Here is a 13,643-nt window from a genome sequence, read left to right as displayed (position 1 = left end):
TGAACCTTCACTGGTAGTGTATATCACTCTAATCGCTCAAGTGTCTAGGGTCAATCACTCTGCTCTTCCCTAGTCATGCTTTCTAAACCATGTTCTTCGTCTAACCAATCAACAAATGTTTAGCATACCAATGCAAACATCATGAGGTCTTTTCAGGGTTGTAATGGGGCTGAGGTAAAGGTAAGGGTATATATATAAGGTTAAGTGGGCTAACAAAGTGAACCCTTGATTAGTCTAAGATCTCACCTAACATATACATACTTTATACAATTTAAAATGCTTTACCTAGCTACCCAAAATTTTTCCACTTTTGTATTTACATGCTCATGTATCAAACTTTATTTTTTGAATTTTGTCCCATGTGCATTGATTCTTTTTATTTTAAATTTGGGGTAATATATCTTTTTTGTATGCCCTTATTTAATTACTTTATTTTAATTTTTTTTTATCAATGCACATGGTAATTTAATTATTTTGATTTCACATGAGCATGCTTTCTAAATTTTCAAATAACTTATTCAATTTAATTCCCTACTTTTTTCTATCATCCAATGTTCCCATAAAATTCCCCACACTTAAATTATACACAATATCTATCTTAAGCTAACCAAGGATTTAACTTGGGATTTTATTTTGTTTTTCTGCTTAAGGCTAGTAATGTGGTTATAAAATAGAAGGGGATTAAAAAGCTCAAAGTGGCTAACAAGGGTGACATAAAAGGGTAGGCTTATTTAGGATAGGTGAGCAAAAACAAGTAATGGCCTCAATCATATGCAAGCATGTAAATACACTAAATATTGGACATATAGATTGGAACAAAATAAAGATTACAATCATAGAGAAGAAAACACACAAGAATAAAATATTATGGTTAAATAATGTAACCATGCAATTAAGCTCAAATCTCACAGGTTGTGTGTTCTTTAGCTCAAAAACCATGTTCCAATTACAACTTCCAAAAAAATTTAACATATATTTTTCAATTTAAATTAGTGAAATACTATAAAAATTTCTTGAAAAAGAAAATATTACTTCAACCAAGTAGTAACTAAATGTATAAAATCAAACAAACATGCAATCAAATATGCAAATGCAACAATGAACAAACAAAGAAAATAGAGTATTGGTGTTGAAAAGAAGATAACTAACCCCTGGAAGTCGGTATCGACCTCCCCACACTTAAAGATTGCACCATCCTCGGTGCATGCTAAGATGTGCAAGTGGATGGGGGTTGTGGTTCCTCAGCTGGTGCTATTTCTGTTCCTTTCCTTGCCGGTGGTTTGGGAGTAGCTTTCTCTTTACCTTTACTGGTGGCCATCCTGAAAAGAGAAAAAGAAAGTAACTTTTAAAGCTAAGGGTTAGAGCAAGAAAGAGAACAGGAAAGGTGGTAATCAATGCACAGTAAAGAAGAATGACGTTAACACATGGTCATGACTACATGTGAAAAGTCATGAATGGAAATATAGCAAGTGCATGTGATGACAGTTAAATGCAAGGTATTCATTGGCATGCCGGCAAAGGCATGAGTAGCATAGATCAAGCATTCAATGTCCAAGTTAGATTACCAAGTCTTTCAAACTAACAATATGTTTGTAATAACAATTATATTTAATTAATAAAATATAAAAGGGGTTTTGTGAAAAAAAGGCATTAAAGTAGTAGGATAGTATAAAAGTAGTGCATGATGCCATATGGGCTTTTTCACAAACACATAGCATGCATAAGAAATAAGTTATTGAAAGTATTAAATTGAACATGCAAGCAACCCTATAAAAAGTAATATATAATTGTCAAAATAATTCCTGAATAATTCACAAGCAAAATATGGAAAATAATGACCCAAATAAATTTCCAACACCAATTAAAAGAAAAAGAAAGAAAAAGAAGGGAAGGAAGAAAGAAATAAGAAGGGAAAGAAAATTTAGATATGGGGAAGAAAAAGATAAGATATTTGGTTGATTTGGATAAGCTGTGCGCCGCTTGTGACGCGGACGCGTGGGGCACGCGGTCGCGTGGATAACGCTTCGATGAAGTGACGCGAACGCGATGGTCACGCATTCGCGTGAAGTGATTCGTGCCTTCAGTGCGAGTGCAGCCTCGCGGCCGCGCAACTCTCTGGTGAAAAGCTCATTTTGCCAAAAATTTGGGTCACGCGATCGCGTGGTGGACGCGATCGTGTGGTTGGCCTTATTTTAAAGCACGGCGCGGACGCGTGGGGTACGCGTTCGCGTGGTAAGGCTTGTGCTACAAGTACGAGTCCAGCCCAATTCCAGCTCAACTTTCGGTCATACACCCCTTTTTACGTTGATTTTGAGGCACGCGTTCGCGTGGGTGACGCGGACGTATGGAAGGCATTTTGCCCACTTGATGCGGATGTGTCAGCGATGCGGTCGCGTGGACCAATTTGTGCCAAAGGCACGCCTCCAGCCGCACTTTCGCGTGACTCTCTGTTTAGTTTTCTTTTCTTCCGAATACACTTGTGACACAGACGTGTCAGCGACGCTTACGCGTTGCGTGCGTGAATTTTTTTTTGTAATGCAGTATGCAGAATGCAGTGCTTAATATGAATGCTATGCATGATTCCAGGTTCAATCAAAACTCAAAAACAAACAAAATAGACTAGCATTAAAACTTAAAAAGGGACGATCATACCATGGTGGGTTGTCTTCCACCTAGCACTTTTAGTTAAAGTCCTTAAGTTGGACATTCTGGTGAGCTTCTTGTCATGGCGGCTTGTGCTTGAACTCACCATGAAACTTCCACCAATGCTTGGTTTTCCAATAAGCTCTATCCATACTAAGTAAATTCCTCAAGCTTTGATGGAGTTCTTCACAAGCTTTGAACTCCCAAAATTGATCCTCATATATTCCTGAATCCCAAATCTTGTTTCTACACCAGTCTTCAAGTTGATTATCATGATTCCATCCGGGTGTTTTAGCTTTAGAATTCTCACTGAAGCAGCCAAACAACTTCCTAGAACCATTCAGTTAAGCTCTACACCAACCTTTGTGTTTAAACTCAAAGCTTCCAACCATAATGAAACTTGCAGGACAATTCTTACCACTGACCATCTTCCTCTTACTCTTAATGCCACAAAGAGCTCTAAGTTGACCATCCGTCTCCAGTAGCCCATATTCAAGTGAAAATAGAAAGCTAAGGAATATGAATTTTACCGACTTGAATGTTGTGAAGGATGATGGCAACTTAGGGGGAGGGGTTTCTAATGAACTTGCAAGCTCCACTCCCTTGTGCTCTTCTTTGACATCTTCCACCTCTTTGCAAGCTTCTTCAATTTCAACCTCTTCCTCTTGGTAGCTTTCTTCTAATTCAATTTCTTCTTCATTGTTCACTAAGGGCATGGGAGGTTGTGCTTCTTCTTCTTTCATCTCCATGTCAAGTCCAATGGGAGAGGATTCAAATGTAGATAAGAATTCATTAATGATTGAATCCATCTCTTGATCATCCCCTTCAAAGTGTTCAACCACTTCTTCCTCTTCAATGGCAAGCGTAGCTTCTTCTAAATGTTCCAATACCAAATCATGCTGCTCATCACTGTCCACCGGAGTTTCTAACTTCGCCTTCATGCCACGTTCTTCAGTAGATTCTCCACATGAAGCCATGGGGGTTCCTTGAATGTCCGAACGTCGAGAAGGTAATTGATTTATCACTTGATCCAGTTGGCGAAGTGTTGCATGAAATTTTTCCACTATTTCCGTGAGATGATCCCTTGATTCTTGTTGCACTCGGCTATCATAAGTAGGATTATAGTGTTCTTGGATTGATGGATATGGAGATGGTGTATATTGAGATGGTGGTTCTTGGGAGTAATTGGGGTGGAATCGGGGTGGTTCTATATATGGTTCATACGGTTCATAGGGTGGTTGGTATGGTGGATATAGGTTAGGGTCATATGGAGGTGAATGGCGGAAAGGGGCTTGTAAGTATGGTGGTCCAAAGCTATGTTGAGGAGGGGGTTTATAGGCGTATGGTGGTGGTTGTTGATAATCAAAAGAGCGCTCACCATAGCCATTATCTTGGTATGCATCACAGAATGATTGTTGATAGTCCATTGGAGGTGGTTGTTATCATGAGGGTTGATCAAATCCTTGTGGCTCCTCCCATCTTTGATTGTTCCATCCTTGGTGTATGTTGTCATTGTAATTTTCTTTTCCTGGAACATAATTGTAACCAGACTCATAGCCAAAGGGGTGAGAGTTCATAGTGAGAGAAAATAAAAATAAAAATAAAAAAAGAAAATATTTTGAAAAAGATATGATTTTTGAAAAAAAAGATAAGATAAGAATTTGAAAAAGATGAAATAAGATTTTGAAAAAGATATGATTTTTTGAAAAAAGGATAAGATAAGATTTTGAAAAAGATATGATTTTTTTTGAAAAAGATGTGATTTTTTTTTTTGAAAAAGATTTAAATTTTGAAAAATAAGATAAGATAAGATAAAAAATTTTAAAATAAAAATCTGAAAATTTTTTTTTTGAAAAATATTTACAATAACCAATAATAAGGCACACGTTTGCAATTCCCCGGCAACGGCGCCATTTTGACGATCGGATTTTCTATCGGTAAAGAAATTCACAAATATAATCGCGTTGTAAGTATAGCTTCTAAACCAAAAGAAAATCCTTTCGTACAAACGTTTGGTTGTCACAAGTAACAAACCCAATAAAATTTATAAACCGAAGTATTCAAACCTCTGGTCGTCTTCTCAAGGAATTATAGGGAGGTATGATTTATTATTGGTTATGCAAAGGTATATTTGGGGTTTTGAAAAGGTTTGAACAAATAATTTAATTGATAAGAAAAATAAATTAATAATTAGAAAATCTCTTGGCAAGGTATGAGAACTGGAAGTCCTATCCTAGTTATCCTTATCAATGGTGATGAGAATTATATTTTTTCTACCACTAAGTCAACCTCTAACTATGAATGTCAGTTAAGTGGACAAATTAATTTAACACCTAAAGTCCTAGTTAACTCCTGTGGAAAAACTAGAGTTATAGGAATCTAAATTAATCAGCAAAGATAACAATTATCAATCACGATAAGTTTGACAACTCAAGAGTTACCAATTAATCAACCAAAGCCAATAGTAAAAAATCTAAATTATTTATATAAAGAAAGGGAAGCAATCATAAGTCTGAAATACCTCAATGTGTATTAATTAAGAAAATCAATCCAAACATAAAGAGTTTATAAACTAAATTGGGAAAATAAATAAAAGGAACATTGAACATGTGATGAAGAAATAAATTCTAATCCTAATAGAAATCCTAATCCTAAATCCTAAGAGAGAGGAGAGAACCTCTCTCTCTAAAAACTACATCTAAATTATGAAAACTGAATTATAATCTGATCTGAAGTATGAGTGATAAATGAATGGATTCCCCCACTTTATAGCCTCTAATCTGTGCTTTCTGTGCCGAAAAATGGGTCAGAAATAGCTCAAAAATCGCTCTGGTACAGACAGGTCGTGGGAAAATGACGCGGAGGCGTCGTCCACGTGTTTGCGTGGATTGAAGTTCGCAGATGCGATGTGGGCGCGTCATCCACTCGTTCGCATCACCTAACTTCGGGGCAGCTATGGCAAATTATTTATCGTTGCGAAGCCCCAGATGTTAGCTTTCCAACGCAACTGGAACCGCGGTATTTGGACCTCTGTAGCTCAAGTTATGACCGTTTGAGTGCGACGAGGTCAGGCTGGACAGCTTAGCAATTTCTTCAACTTCTTGTATTCCTTCCACTTTTGCATGCATCCTTTCCATCCTCTAAGTCATTCTTGCCCTGTAATTCCTGAAATCACTTAACACACATATCAAGGCATCGAATGGTAATAAGAGATGATTAAAATACACAAATTAAAGACTCTAGGAAGCAAGTTTTCAATCATAGAATAAATTCTGGGAGGAATTGTAAAACCATGCAAATAGTATGAATAAGTGTGCAAAGGCTTGATAAAAACCACTCAATTGAGTATAAGATAAACCATAAAATAGTGGTTTATCAATGGTATAACGGAGAATTAAAAAACACAATAAAAAGATCTCTAGGAAGCAAGTTTTCAACCATGGAACAATTTTGCGAAGGAATTGTAAATACATGCTAATCATATGAATAAGTGGGTAAAAACTTGATAAAAACCACTCAATTAAACACAATATAAACCATAAAATAGTGGTTTATCAACCTCTCCACACTTAAACATTAGCATGTTCTCATTCTTAGCTTAAGGAGATAAAATAAATGAGTGTGAAAAAAGAAAGACTCATGCAATGCAACCTATGAATGTGAATGTAACTACATGCAAAAATGATTCTACCTACTTGGTGAAAAGTAAATAAATCTTTCAAGAACAAATATGAACTGGATTTCACTAATTCAAATCACAAAATAAAGTACAAGTAAACTTGCAAAAGAAAATAGCTCATGAAAGCAGGGAACAAGGAATCGAGCATCGAACCCTCACTGGAAGTGTATGCACTCTAATTACTCAGGTGTTTATGGTTCCATCTCTCAATTCTCTACTAACCTTGCTTTCTAAGACTTGCTCTTCATATAACAATCAACAAAAATTCAATGCACAGATACACATATCAAGAGGTCTTCTAAGGGTTGTAATCGGGTCAAGGTCAAGGTAGGATTGTATTTGGTCAAGTGGACTAAAATCTGAATCCTTAATTAACTTAAACTTTTCCCACCTAACTTAAGACAATTCAGGTAATCACAATTCAAGATCTAACTGCCCATTAACTATGTTTACCACATATCCATGCATCCCAAATTTAAGTACAACTCATATGCATTGATATTATTACTTTAACTTGGGGCATTTTGTCCCCTTTTTGTTTATTTTCTCTTTTTCTTTTTTTTTCTCTTTTTATTATTTTTTTTTCTTTTTATATTTTTTCTTTTATTAATCTATTTTTTTTCTTTTTCAATGCATATGATTAAGGTATTGAATTCATAAACATTTTCTTAACATTTTTCACATTTTCACACAAAGTCTAACATACTCAATTCCTAAACCAAACGTTTCCAAACCCACTTTCCCCACACTTAATTCATGAGCACTCTCACTAGTCTAAGCTAATCAAGGATTCAAATTAAGGACATTATTTTTTTCCGCTTAGAGTTAGTGATGAGCTAAAGTAAAGAACAAAGGGGTAAAATAGGCTCAACATTGGTTTGCAAAGGATAATAAAAGGTAAGGCCATATGGGTATGTAAGCTCAGTGAAACAAGGCCTCAATCATATAAGTACATGCATACATCAAATAATGAAAATATAGAATTAAGCAAGACAAAAATCACAATTTTAGAGAGAAAACCACACACCAAAAATAAAATATTGGTTGATAGAATGCAAACCAATCAAGTAGGCTCAAAATCTCACTGATTTTGTGTGTTCGAGTGGTGGGCGAAATTGTGATCACTACAACTTCGCACAACTAACCAGCAAGTGCACTGGGCCGTCCAAGTAATAAACCTTACGCGAGTAAGGGTCGATCCAACGGAGATTGTTGGTATGAAGCAAGCTATGGTCACCTTGTAAATCTTAGTCAGGCGGACTCAAATGGGTATAGATGATGAATAAAACATAAAGATAAAGATAGAGATACTTATGTAATCCATTGGTGAGAGCTTCAGATAAGCGTATGAAGATGTTGTCCCTTCCGTCTCTCTGCTTTCCTACTGTCTTCATCCAATCCTTCTTACTCCTTTCCATGGCAAGCTTATACAAGGGTTTCACCGTTGTCAGTGGCTACCTCCCATCCTCTCATTGGAAATGTTCAACGCACCCTGTCACGGCACGGCTATCCATCTGTCGGTTCTCAATCAGGCCGGAATAGAATCCAGTGATTCTTTTGCGTCTGTCACTAACGCCCCGCCCTCAGGAGTTTGAAGCACGTCACAGTCATTCAATCATTGAATCCTACTCAGAATACCACAGACAAGGTTAGACCTTCCAGATTCTCTTGAATGCCGCCATTAGTTCTTGCCTATACCACGAAGACTCTGATCTCACGGAATGGCTGGCTCGGTTGTCAGGCGAGCGCTCGGTTGTCAGGCGATCAACCATGCATCGTGTATCAGGAATCCAAGAGATATTCACCCAATCTAAGGTAGAACGGAGGTGGTTGTCAGTCACACGTTCATAGGTGAGAATGATGATGAGTGTCACGGATCATCACATTCATCAAGTTGAAGAACAAGTGATATCTTGGAACAAGAACAAGCAGAATTGAATAGAAGAACAATAGTAATTGCATTAATACTCGAGGTACAGCAGAGCTCCACACCTTAATCTATGGTGTGTAGAAGCTCCACCGTTGAAAATACATAAGAACAAGGTCTAGGCATGGCCGAATGGCCAGCCTCCCAAAGTGATCAAAAGATCTAAAGATCAAAAGATTCCAAAGATCAGAAGATTAAAATACAATAGTAAGAGGTCCTATTTATAAGAAACTAGTAGCTTAAGAATTACAAAGATGAGTAAAAGACATAAAAATCCACTTCCGGGCCCACTTGGTGTGTGCTTGGGCTGAGCATTGAAGCATTTTCGTGTAGAGACTCTTCTTGGAGTTAAACGCCAGCTTTTGTGCCAGTTTGGGCGTTTAACTCCCACTTTGGTGCCAGTTCCGGCGTTTAACGCTGGGAATTCTGAAGGTGACTTTGAACGCCGGTTTGGGCCATCAAATCTTGGGAAAATTATGAACTATCATATATTGCTGGAAAGCCCAAGATGTCTACTTTCCAACGCCGTTGAGAGCGCGCCAATTGGGCTTCTGTAGCTCTAGAAAATCCACTTCGAGTGCAGGGAGGTCAGAATCCAACAGCATCTGCAGTCCTTTTCAGTCTCTGAATCAGATTTTTGCTTAGGTCCCTTAATTTCAGCCAGAAAATACCTGAAATCACAGAAAAACACACAAACTCATAGTAAAGTCCAAAAAAGTGAATTTTAACTAAAAACTAATAAAAATATACTAAAAACTCAACTAAATATACTAAAAGCATACTAAAAACAATGCCAAAAAGCGTATAAATTATCCGCTCATCACAACACCAAACTTAAATTGTTGCTTGTCCCCAAGCAACTAAAAATCAAATAAGATAAAAAGAAGAGAATATACTATAGACTCCAAATTATCAATGAAACTTGGCTCCAAATTAGATGAGCGGGACTAGTAGCTTTTTGCCTCCGAACAGTTTTGGCATCTCACTTTATCCTTTGAAATTCAGAATGATTGGCTTCTTTAGGAACTCAGAATCCAGATAGTGTTATTGATTCTCCTAGTTAAGTATGATGATTCTTGAACACAGCTATTTATTGAGTCTTGGCTGTGGCCCAAAGCACTCTGTCTTCCAGTATTACCACCGGATACATACATGCCACAGACACATAATTGGGTGAATTTTTTCAGATTGTGACTCAGCTTTGCTAAAGTCCCCAATTAGAGGTGTCCAGGGTTCTTAAGCACACTCTTTTTGCCTTGGATCACAACTTTATTTCTTTCTTTTTCTTTTCTTTTTCTTTTTCCCTTTTTTTTTTCTCTTTTTCGTTTTTCTCCCTTTTTTTTTTGTATTCACTGCTTTTTCTTGCTTCAAGAATCATTTTTATGATTTTTCAGATCCTCAGTAACATGTCTCCTTTTTTCATCATTCTTTCAAGAGCCAACATTCATGAACCACAAGTTCAAAAGACATATGCACTGTTCAAGCATACATTCAGAAAACAAAAAGTATTGCCACCACATCAAACTAATTAAGCTAGTTTTAAAGATGAATTCGAAATCCTGTACTTCTTGTTCTTTTGTGATTAAAATATTTTTCATTTAAGAAAGGTGATGGATTCATAGGACATTCATAACTTTAAGGCATAGACAGTAAGACACTAATGATCATAAGACACAAACATGGACAAACATAAAGCATAATTTTCGAAAAAAAACAGAAAAATAAAGAACAAGGAGATTAAAGAACGGGTCCACCTTAGTGATGGCGGCTTGTTCTTCCTCTTGAAGGTCTTATGGAGTGCTTGAGCTCCTCAATGTCTCTTCCTTGTCTTTGTTGCTCCTCTCTCATGATTCTTTGATCTTCTCTAATTTTATGGAGGAGAATGGAGTGTTCTTGGTGCTCCACCCTTAGTTGTCCCATGTTGGAACTCAATTCTCCTAGGGAGGTGTTAATTTGCTCCCAATAGTCTTGTGGAGGAAAGTGCATCTCTTGAGGCATCTCAGGGATTTCATGATGAGTGGGATCTCTTGTTTGCTCCATCCTTTTCTTAGTGATGGGCTTGAGGTCATGCCTTCTCAGTTGAACCGGCTTCCCTCTTGAATCTCTCTTCCATTTAGCGCCCTCTTCACAAATGTCTATGAGGACTTGGTCCAACCTTTGATCAAAGTTGACCCTTTTTGAGTTTGAAAGGGACCTCAGGGATCACCTTCTTCAAGGCCACAACTTCATAGAAGTGGTCTTGATGCACCCTTGAGATGAATCTCTCCATCTCCCATGACTCGGAGGTGAAAGCTTTTGCCTTCCCTTTCCTCTTTCTAGAGGTTTCTCCGGCCTTGGATGCCATAAATGGTTATGGAAAAACAAAAAGCAATGCTTTTACCACACCAAACTTAAAAGGTTTGCTCGTCCTCGAGCAAAAGAAGAAAGAAGAGAGTAGAAGAAGAAGAAATGAGGAAGAAGGGAATGGCTTTGTGTTTGGCCAAAGAGGGGGAGAAGTGGTGTTTAGGTGGTGTGAAAATGAAGGAGTGAAGAAGGGTTTATATAGGAGAGGGGGGACGCATGGTTCGGTCATGGATGGGTGGGTTTGGGAGGGAAAGTGGTTTGAATTTGAAGGGTGAGGTAGGTGGGGTTTTATGAAGGATGGATGTGAGTGGTGAAGAGAAAGATGGGATTTGATAAGTGAAGGGTTTTTGGGGAAGAGGTGTTGAGGTGATTAGTGAATGGGTGAAGAAGAAAGAGGGTGGTGGGGTTGGTGGGGATCCTGTGGGGTCCACAGATCCTGAGGTGTCAAGGAAAAGTCATCCCTGCACCAAATGGCATGCAAAAATGCGTTTTGAGCCAATTCTGGCGTTAAACGCCGGGCTGGTGCCCATTTCTGGCGTTTAACGCCAGGTTCTTGCCTTTTCCTGGCGTTTAACGCCAGTCTGGTGCCCCTTTCTGGCGTTAAACGCCCAGAATGGTGCCAGACTGGGCGTTAAACGCCCAACTGCTACCCTTACTGGCGTTTAAACGCCAGCAGGATCTTCCTCCAGGGTGTGCTATTTTTCTTCCTGTTTTTCATCTGTTTTTGCTTTTTCAATTGATTTTGTGACTTCTCATGATCATCAAGCTACAGAAAACATAAAATAACAAAAGAAAATAGATAAAATATAACATTGGGTTGCCTCCCAACAAGCGCTTCTTTAATGTCAGTAGCTTGACAGTGGGCCCTCATGGAGCCTCACGGATACTCAGAGCATTGTTGGAACCTCCCAACACCAAACTTAGAGTTTGAATGTGGGGGTTCAACACCAAACTTAGAGTTTGGTTGTGGCCTCCCAACACCAAACTTAGAGTTTGACTGTGGGGGCTCTGTTTGACTCTGTCTTGAGAGAAGCTCTTCATGCTTCCTCTCCATGGTGACAGAGGGATATCCTTGAGCCTTAAACACAAAAGATTCTTCATTCACTTGAATGATCAATTCACCTCTGTCCACATCAATCACAGCCTTTGCTGTGGCTAGGAAGGGTCTGCCAAGGATGATGGATTCATCCATGCACTTCCCAGTCTCTAGGACTATGAAATCAGCAGGGATGTAATGGTCTTCAATTTTCACCAGAACATCCTCTACAAGTCCATAAGCTTGTTTTCTTGAATTGTCTGCCATCTCTAGTGAGATTCTTGCAGCTTGTACCTCAAAGATCCCTAGCTTCTCCATTACAGAGAGAGGCATGAGGTTTACACTTGACCCTAAGTCACACAGAGCCTTCTTGAAGGTCATGGTGCCTATGGTACAAGGTATTGAAAACTTCCCAGGATCTTGTCTCTTTTGAGGTAATCTCTGCCTAGACAAGTCATCCAGTTCTTTGGTGAGCAAAGGAGGTTCGTTCTCCCAAGTCTCATTTCCAAATAGCTTGTCATTTAGCTTCATGATTGCTCCAAGGTATTTAGCAACTTGCTCTTCAGTGACATACTCATCCTCTTCAGAGGACGAATACTCATCAGAGCTCATGAAAGGCAGAAGTAAGTCCAATGGAATCTCTATGGTCTCATTTTGAGTCTCAGATTCCCATGGTTCCTCATTGGGGAACTCAGTGGAGGCTAGTGCACGCCCATTGAGGTCTTCCTCAGTGGCGTTCACTTCCTCTCCTTCCTCTCCAAATTCGGCCATGTTGATGGCCTTGCACTCTCCTTTTGGATTTTCTTCTGTATTGCTTGGAAGAGTACTAGGAGGGAGTTCAGTAATTTTCTTGCTCAGCTGTCCCACTTGTGCCTCCAAATTTCTAATGGAGGACCTTGTTTCAGTCATGAAACTTTGAGTGGTTTTGATTAGATCAGAGACCATGGTAGCCAAGTCAGAGTGGCTCTGCTTAGAATTCTCTGTCTGTTGCTGAGAAGATGATGGAAAAGGCTTGCCATTGCTAAACCTGTTTCTTCCACCATTATTGTTGTTGAAACCTTGTTGAGGTCTCTGTTGATCCTTCCATGAGAAATTTGGGTGATTTCTCCATGAAGAATTATAGGTGTTTCCATAGGGTTCTCCCATGTAATTCACCTCTTCCATTGAAGGGTTTTCAGGATCATAAGCTTCTTCTTCAGATGAAGCATCCTTAGTACTGCTTGGTGCATTTTGCATTCCAGACAGACTTTGAGAAATCAAATTGACTTGTTGAGTCAATATCTTGTTCTGAGCCAGAATGGCATTCAGAGTATCAATCTCAAGAACTCCTTTCTTCTGATTAGTCCCATTGTTCACAGGATTCCTTTCAGAAGTGTACATGAATTGGTTATTTGCAACCATTTCAATTAGCTCTTGAGCTTCTGTAGGCGTCTTCTTCAGATGAAGAGATCCTCCAGCAGAGCTATCCAGAGACATCTTGGATAGTTCAGAGAGACCATCATAGAAAATACCTATGATGCTCCATTCAGAAAGCATGTCAGAAGGACATTTTCTGATCAATTGTTTGTATCTTTCCCAAGCTTCATAGAGGGATTCTCCTTCCTTCTGTCTGAAGGTTTGGACTTCCACTCTAAGCTTACTCAATTTTTGAGGTGGAAAGAACTTTGCCAAGAAGGCATTGACTAGCTTTTCCCAAGAGTTCAGGCTTTCTTTAGGTTGTGAGTCCAACCATATCCTAGCTCTGTCTCTTACAGCAAAAGGGAATAGCATAAGTCTGTAGACCTTAGGGTCAACCCCATTAGTCTTGACAGTGTCACAGATTTGCAAGAATTCAGCTAAGAACTGATGAGGATCTTCCAATGGAAGTCCATGGAACTTGCAATTCTGTTGCATTAGAGAAACTAATTGAGGCTTAAGCTCAAAGTTGTTTGCTTCAATGGCAGGGATAGAGATGCTTCTCCCATAGAAGTCGGGAGTAGGTGCAGTAAAGTCACCCAGCACCTTCCTTGCATTGT

General features: G+C 38.7%; 1 non-coding gene across 1 annotated transcript; it reads left to right on the top strand.

Moving 5' to 3' along the window:
* Positions 1-13,158: 13,158 nt before the first annotated feature.
* LOC130958667 (small nucleolar RNA R71) lies at positions 13,159-13,266 on the top strand. The gene has a single exon (XR_009077777.1). It is a non-coding gene; the product is annotated as a small nucleolar RNA R71 (small nucleolar RNA).
* Positions 13,267-13,643: the final 377 nt, after the last annotated feature.

This window comes from Arachis stenosperma, chromosome 10 (genome assembly GCF_014773155.1).
Source record: "Arachis stenosperma cultivar V10309 chromosome 10, arast.V10309.gnm1.PFL2, whole genome shotgun sequence".
In the NCBI taxonomy this organism is placed as follows: Eukaryota; Viridiplantae; Streptophyta; class Magnoliopsida; order Fabales; family Fabaceae; genus Arachis; species Arachis stenosperma.
The sequence above is the reverse complement of the archived record's forward strand: the minus strand, read 5'-3'. Positions and strand labels throughout refer to the sequence as shown.